General features: G+C 36.4%; 1 long non-coding RNA gene across 1 annotated transcript; it reads left to right on the top strand.

Annotated features, from left to right (window-relative positions):
* Positions 1-6,308: 6,308 nt before the first annotated feature.
* LOC102289515 lies at positions 6,309-7,083 on the top strand. Its single transcript, XR_318058.1, has 4 exons — positions 6,309-6,327; positions 6,437-6,508; positions 6,662-6,785; positions 6,922-7,083. It is a non-coding gene; the product is annotated as an uncharacterized LOC102289515 (long non-coding RNA).
* The last annotated feature ends 859 nt before the right edge of the window (positions 7,084-7,942 follow it).

The following is a 7,942-nucleotide window of genomic DNA, read 5'->3' as shown; positions in this document are numbered from 1 at the left end:
ACATACACATGGATCATGGATGGATGGATGTCTATGTGTGTGTGATTGACATTTCAGTTACTGACATTACAGAAACAAAAGCATTCCTGCTGTTCAACCCGTGGCTGTACCTGATTAGCCCTACATTTGCTTTGTGGGTGTACGTGTGTGTGTGATTGACATGTTGTACATTAACAGAAACGAAAGCATTCCTCTAGTCTAACCTGAGGCTGAAGCCATAGATGCCTGTTTAAGCCTACAAACAATCTGACATCTTGGTGCCAGGACAACCACCTCCAGCTGAGCATCTGCAAGACCAAGGAGCTGGTGGTGGACTTCAGACGGAGTAACCACAAAGTTTACAAGCCCCTTATCGTCAACAGAGCTCCAGTGGAAAAGGTCCAGTCCTTCAAGTACCTTGGTGTCCACATCTCCTCAGACCTAACATGGTCTGCTCACATTAGGTCCAGTCCAAAAAGGTTAGGCAGCGCTTGTACCATCTCCAACAACTGAGGAAGTTCAGGGTCTCTCCAGTGATACTCAGGACTTTCTATGCAGCCATTGTGCAGAGCGTCCTCACACAGAACATCACATCCTGGTATGGGAATAGTTGTGTTAGGGAACAAAAAGCTCTTCAGAGAGTTATCTGTGTGGCAGGGCTGCCCTCCCTTGGCAACAGGACATTTACACCAGGAGATGTTAGCATAGAGCAGTTCAGATATTAAAGTACCATCCCATCAACAAATGGTTCCAACTTGTTAGTCATTAATCTGTGTTTCGGCTGACTTGTGACTTCCTGCAGCAAACAATAGTTTCGGCTGTCATAACAAATTAATTAGAATTATTAAGAATTCACGTGATACCAGGGCCATTATCATTTCTGACTGAAGGTGTAAGAGCGTTCCTGCTAGCACTTGATGAAAATGAGGTTCTCTTAATGCTGCAAATGATTCTATCGGTGCGTGAAATATGCCTTCTCATCTTAATATGGCCAGTTCTGATGCCAAAAAACCAAACACAGGATGAAAGCCTTGAAGCCACAGTGCATAAACTACTGTCTACATGTCCTTTACAACCTGCAGTCTCTGGTGTTTCTTCTTGAGTTGTCCAGAAACATTCACAGTGTCTGTGTTTAAAGGACGAGAGGGACACTGACATTTTTTTGTAAAGTCTCTGCTTAAAAGCTTCTTGGATACACATTTAAACAAGATGGCAATTCATACATAATGCTCTGGTGATCATTTATCTATTTATTTATTTAGTGTACTGTATTACCCTTATTTGTTCTCAATGTTTGTTTTGAAAATGCACGTGAGGAAGTAAAACTCATCTATGGTAGACCATTTCTACCTGCATGTTCAAACAAAGTCCTGAAATTATTTCAGTTGCACATATCCTGATGGACCAGCTTCATTCAGGACTCACAGCATTCCTGCAGTTTCACCTGAGGCTGGACCCATTGTTACACATACACATGTATGATGGATGGATGTCTATGTGTGTGTGATTGACATTTCAGTTACTGACATTACAGAAACAAAAGCATTCCTGCTGTTCGACACGTGGCTGTACCTGATTAGCCCTACATTTGCTTTGTGTGTGTACGTGTGTGTGATTGATATGATATACATTAACAGAAACGAAAGCATTCCTCTAGCCTAACCTGAGACTGGAGCCATAAATGCCTGTTTAAGCTTACAAACATCTTACAAAGATTTACTTTGCACAGGTTTTGTATGTATATGTCCGACTCTCAGGGTGTACAATAGCAAAAACTAAAAACTGGAAGGAAGTTGTTTTTTTTAAATTACAATTGTTACAAACTCATTTTAAAATTTGAGTTTGAGATGAATGTTCAGGTTATACCACCAAAAAGTCATTTAGCTAGTGATTCTAAATGCCATAGTTGGTGTTCACAGGGCCATAACCGTCTACAACATGATATAAAATGATCCTAAAAAGTCGACTCTGTTCATCTGGACGTAGCGTCTCAGAATTATTAAGACTTCACGTGATACCAGTGCCATTATTATTATTCTGACTGGTAGCATTTGATGAAAATCAGTTTCCCTTAACACTGCAAATGATTCTATCGGTGCGTGAAATATGCCTTCTCATCTTAATATGGCCAGTTCTGGTCCCAAAAAAAACCCAAACACAGGATGAAAGACTTGATGCCACAATGCATAAACTAGTGGCTACATGTCCTTTACAACCTGCAGTCTGTGGTGTTTTCTTCTTGAGTTGTGCAGGGACACTCACAGTGTCTATGTGAAAAGGACGAGAGGGACACTGACATTTTTCTACAATGTTCCAGTTAAAAGCTGCTTGAATACACATTAAAACATGCTGGCAGAGCTCACATTATCTGGTGGTTTATCACGTAGCATTATCAAAAGCACTGATCTCACAATATTTGTGGTCATTTACTCAAATCTGAGTCCTGTATTTCATTTCATTTTCAATTATTTTAAGTCTTTTAAAAATGTCATCTTTCCTCAATTATTTTTACCCCTGTTTCTTAATCTATCTATCCCAAAAATGATTTCAGATCAGGCGCCCTTACATTGCTCTCAATGAAAATACAGGAAAGACTTTAAGACAATTTGAGCATGTGCTTGATTCCATGCAGCTTGCAGCTTATCAACCACATGCCACAGAACTCTTGTTAAAAATGTTCTCATATCAATTATTGTTTGTTGATTTTTTGAGATCGTTGAACACAAACAGGCTCTTATTTTAATCAAAAGGTGTTTGGAACAATTTCACCAGAAAAACAATCTAGATGGCTGGAATCTAGATTTTTTTTTAACTAACAGGACTCGAACAGTCGGCCTAGATGGGTTTCAATTAAACATTTCTGAAACAAATTTCTGAAACAAAATTGAAACAAATAACCAATAACCTTAACACCTTAAAGACTAAAGAACTCATAATAGACTTTCAAAGGAAAAAGACAGAGATCCCACCACTGATCATCAGCGGGGACTGTGCAGAGACGGTGGCAGACTTTCTCTTTCTGGGAGTCAACAAGAGGAGGACCTTTCTTGGAGCGTGAACACCAAGGGGCTGCTGAAAAAGGCCCAACAGAGACTCTCAGGAGGAATAACATCACACTGAGACTGCTGGTGTCCTTCTGCAGAGCCTCCACCAAGAGCATACTAACGCACTGCCTATGCATCTGGTACACGAGCTGCACAGTGGCTCAGAGGAAAGCACTGCAGAGGGTCATTACCGCACAAAGGATCATTGGCTGCACTGGAAGATCTAGTACTCGCTGTCTTAAAAAAGCTCAGAACATTATAAAAGATACCTCACTGCCTGGCCACTCCCTGTTTGAACTGTCGCCCTTGGGCAGGCGGTACAGAGCAATCAGTGTAAGGATAAATACACACAAACATTGCTTTTACCCAACCTTAATAACATGTCTGAATGCTGCTAGTAAAAAATGGCCATCGCGCTATTCTTGAAATGACCTATGGACTGACTGAGGCATGTGTGTGGGAATGTATGTGAATGTATGTTCATACAGTTAGATTATTCTTAATAGCACTTTAAATATTTTACCAGTGTAGGTTTTATATTTCTGGATGAAGGCTTCTGTTAAAAAAGCTGCAGAAGGACAAGGTTTTAAAGGAACTTTATAAATAAATCGTAGTTTTGCTTCATACACGATTCTGTGTGGATTCCATATTATTAGTTATTAATTCATTCTACATGTTTGTTATGCAGGTCTTTTGTCTGTGTTTATTTTGAAAATGCACATGCAACCATGGAAGACTAGTCTTTGGCAGACCATTTCTAATAAAGTCATTTGAACTTGACCCTGAATTTCCTTCTGCTGCAAACATGATGATGTACCAGCTTCATTCAGGACTCACAGCATTCCTGCAGTTTCACCTGGGGCTGGACCCATTGTTAGACACTGAATACTATACAGTGAAGGTTTAAACCTGCAAAGAGTTAAAGATTTGCTTTGCACGTCTATGTGTGTGACTGACATTACAGTTATTGACATTACAGAAACAAAAGCATTCCTGCTGTTCAACTTACGGCTGGACCTATAGATGCCTGATTAACTCTACACACATACTACAAACATTGACTTTGCTTTTGTCTTTTGTGCATGATGTGTGTCTGACTCTTGTAGAATAACAGAAACTAAAACTAAAAACTGGAAGGAAGAATAAAAATACTATAATTACAGGTAATGTTGGAAAAATAAGTTGAAGCCACAAATGAATTCTTTTATAATCTGTTACAATATGTCTGTAATGATTTCCCAATCTGGCAAATAATTACAAATGTCACAGTTTTCATTCATGATTCTCAAATCTTGATTATTCAGTAAAATATTACTAAATAATGTGACTGTAATTAATTTACAATCCACTAAATGGCATGCAAGTTCAACATGTGACAGATTTTATTCAAGGGTGATTTTTTTTTTTTTTTAATGTTGTGCAACTGTAGAGCAGAGAAAAAGGGCATGTTACACCTCAGATTTACATTTTTCAGGTCACCTGAAATTAAACTTGAAATGAATGATAATGATTTTTAACTACATTGATATCAGTTTTATCATATCAGAGTCTAATATTGATATTTTTTCTGTTTTGTAGTTGTATTGATCAGTTGTATTGATACCAAGGCCAATATAAATTTTTCCTGTAGGCTTGACTTTTTATTGAGTCCTTTTTTTTACTTCCTGATCATTATTCTGTGTGCAGGTTTAATGGGTTACTTGTCTCGGACCCTTACATAGATAAACACATGAAAACAGTGCTAACACTGTGAGATTTCATTGAAATCCTCACTGCTTCTCTTCTCATGACTGGCTCATTCAGAATAAACAGAGATGATTTTTCATACACTTCTCTTAATTTGTAAAATAAATAAATAAATCCTTTAACATTTGTATATTCAGTTTTGTAAATCTGTAGAGAAGTTTGGAAATATTTGAATAAATGTGTGAATGAGAAATCCTTAAACAGGTGGTAATGGCTGAAAAGTCTTTTACTCCAAGAGCTGTAAGCACAGAAAAATCATGAGTAAATTCATTCAGGCTGCTCAATAAGCTTCCTTTTTTCACAATATTACTATTTCTACACATTGAACTTTTCAGATGCATGTGGAGATTTGTCTGGACCTGGGGGAGGAATGACTCTTAGTATTTTAATGACCTTGTTAGGCACCACTGTGTCAGTACTTGAAATTATCCTCTTTGATGTGAAGCTTTGAGACTTGAGGCACAAATAAGATACAAATGATACAAAAATTATTTTAAACTCAAAAAAATTGTTAATAAGTATCTCAAAATGACAAAAATGATAACATAACACAAAATATATTTTCAGTATGTGATGTCTTTTTATTCAGTGTAAACATATAATTAAGGACAAGAAAAGACTGGTTTTTAACTTTTGCCTATAAAATACTCCAAAACACAACCAAAACACATAACCAACACAGACACAAAAGTGATCATAGTTCAAATTCAAATTCAAATTTTAGTTACATGCAACCTCAGAGTAGTGTCTAGATAAAGGATCACAAAATAATAATTCATCAGCAGCACTGTGTGTGGTGTGAAAGAGTGAGACCTGAACGTGGCAGAGCCAGACTCACTCGGAGGAAACAGACTGAGGATAAGCTAACAATTAAACTTTAGAAGCAAAAAGAAAGAAAGGAATTAACAGGACACACTGCTGTAAAAGATTGAAGGCAGGTGTCATGAACCATAGCCATAACCAGACTGGTTTGAATGGATCACACGGCAGGGCAGGGCCCCAAAGGCTGAGCAAAACTCAGCTGGCCGGTCTCTGTGACTGATGACGAGTATTTTAAGAAACATGACTTTTCTCTGCAGTGTTCCATACTGCAACTCTTAATATTAATGACAGTAAATTGTTTTGACTTCCAAGCAGAAAGTGTGAACATCAACACTTCAGTCTTGTTGTGGAAATCTGAAACTAATCGATTTCCACAACAATCGAGACAAAGGTTGTCTTTGTGAGTTTTAACCTTTGCAGAGGGGTCAGTTAGTATTACAGAGCAGAACAACAGTCCACAGTGTCTTTGTCAACAAGTTTTGACAAAGACACTGCAAACCCAAAATATTTAATATAAAATAAAAGATAACTTTTATATCATGTAGTGTATATGGAAGATTACATGGACACAGAATGTGAGTCAAATTTTTCCATTACACCCTTCAGCCTTGACAATCAGCATTCCAGCAGTACACGTAACAATACAGCATTGACCAATAGGAGAGGCTCACAGAGTATATAGGTAGCCTCAGTAAGTAAGCCAAAAGAAGAAGAAAAAAATAATAATATGAAAAAGGTGAGTGCAGCACAAATTCTTCCTATTTCTCACAATTCATTGTGTTTTATATACAGAACAGAAGTGTGGTTGTAGATTTTAACTTATTTAACATTATATATTTCTCCAGGGACAGTTTAAAGCTGTAGTTGTTTCGATGATATTTGGGCTTCTGTTACTTTGCAGTTGTCTTGCAATCAAGGTGAGTGGTTATTTCTCTCTGTCATGTTACAAAATGTTGCATATCTAAACAGCAGATCCAGTACTTTTCAGATCACAGTGTTACTTTTTATATGATTTAGGTTTCAATACAATTTGTAGTAAGTATTAATAAACACATTCATTCTTTCCTCAGTTGTTAAACCTCACTGGACCATGGATTGTGGCTCTGAGTTGGGTTCTGATGGCTTTGATGAAGTATTGTTTTTCAGAGTTAACCATAAAACCAGTTACTAACGAGATATTAAATAGGATTTCTAGTAAGTATTAAGACCAGAAGAAGTCATTACATGTAGCTTTGAAAGAAATGTTTTGAAAGAGATGTTAATTTTTATCACTAAAAATACAAGACAGAATAAAATCATTTGCAGCTTACAAATATGATGTACTTTTCAGAATGGTTGGAGTAAAAAGAAGTCTCCAAAACTGACCTGAAGAATTCAACTAAGAAGAATCTGACCTGATGATTTCGACTCATGAATAATTTGGATTTTTTTAAATTAAATTACTTTCTGAATTTGAGTATTCATTATAAAATAAAAAAAAATTGTAATCAAACTTTGTGCTCTTACTCTTTTCATTCACTAAATTTACTGATGGTGTTTATACATTTGACTCAAATTGAGTTTGTAAAGTGGTTTGAGGATTTTAAAACAGGGAGATCAAAATTATAGAATTAGAATTAGAATTCAACTTTATTGTCATTGCACACATCACAAGTACAAGGCAACGAAAGGCAGTAACTGTATAACTATTATAAATGTTTGAAGTTGATAAATTAGCAAAGACTGGGAAATGTAGAAGTGAGCAAATTGCACTGTGATGTGCATTAAAACCCCTTTGGCTTTTCAGAGTGTATTAACTTATTTCAGCAGCTGTTTAGTTGCTCAGCCTTAAATGTTGGTCTCCTGAATCTTTTTTAGATTTATATTTGGTTCCAAAATTCAATTCAATTCAATTTTATTTATATAGCGCCAAATCACAACAACAGTCGCCTCAAGGCGCTTTATAATGTACAGTAAAAGCCATCCTATTTTTAATTTTGAATGTTGTGCATCTGTAGAGCATGAAGGAAGGCTGAATTTTCTCATTTTATAATGATCTGTCACTGATCTTAGATTCTTTAAAAGAAAAACACATGAACAACAATCCCCAGAAACACACAAATTTAATGTTCTTGATTAGTATTTTATTAACCATTACATGACCTTGTTAGGCACCACTGTGCCGGCACATGAAATTATCCTCTTTGATGTGGAGCTTTGATAACTGGCACAAACAAGGTACAAATAAACATCCCTGTATATAATACTGATTTAAAATAATCAGCAATAAATATCTCAAAATCACACAAGATAAAAATGCAGAGCGTTCTCTTCATAACACAACACATCTACTCAGTATGTGATGTCTTTTA

The sequence above is a fragment of the Haplochromis burtoni genome, unplaced genomic scaffold (genome assembly GCF_018398535.1).
Source record: "Haplochromis burtoni strain Fernald_Lab_line unplaced genomic scaffold, NCSU_Asbu1 Contig_2695, whole genome shotgun sequence".
Classification (NCBI taxonomy): Eukaryota; Metazoa; Chordata; class Actinopteri; order Cichliformes; family Cichlidae; genus Haplochromis; species Haplochromis burtoni.
This window is presented reverse-complemented; position numbering and strand designations above follow the sequence as displayed.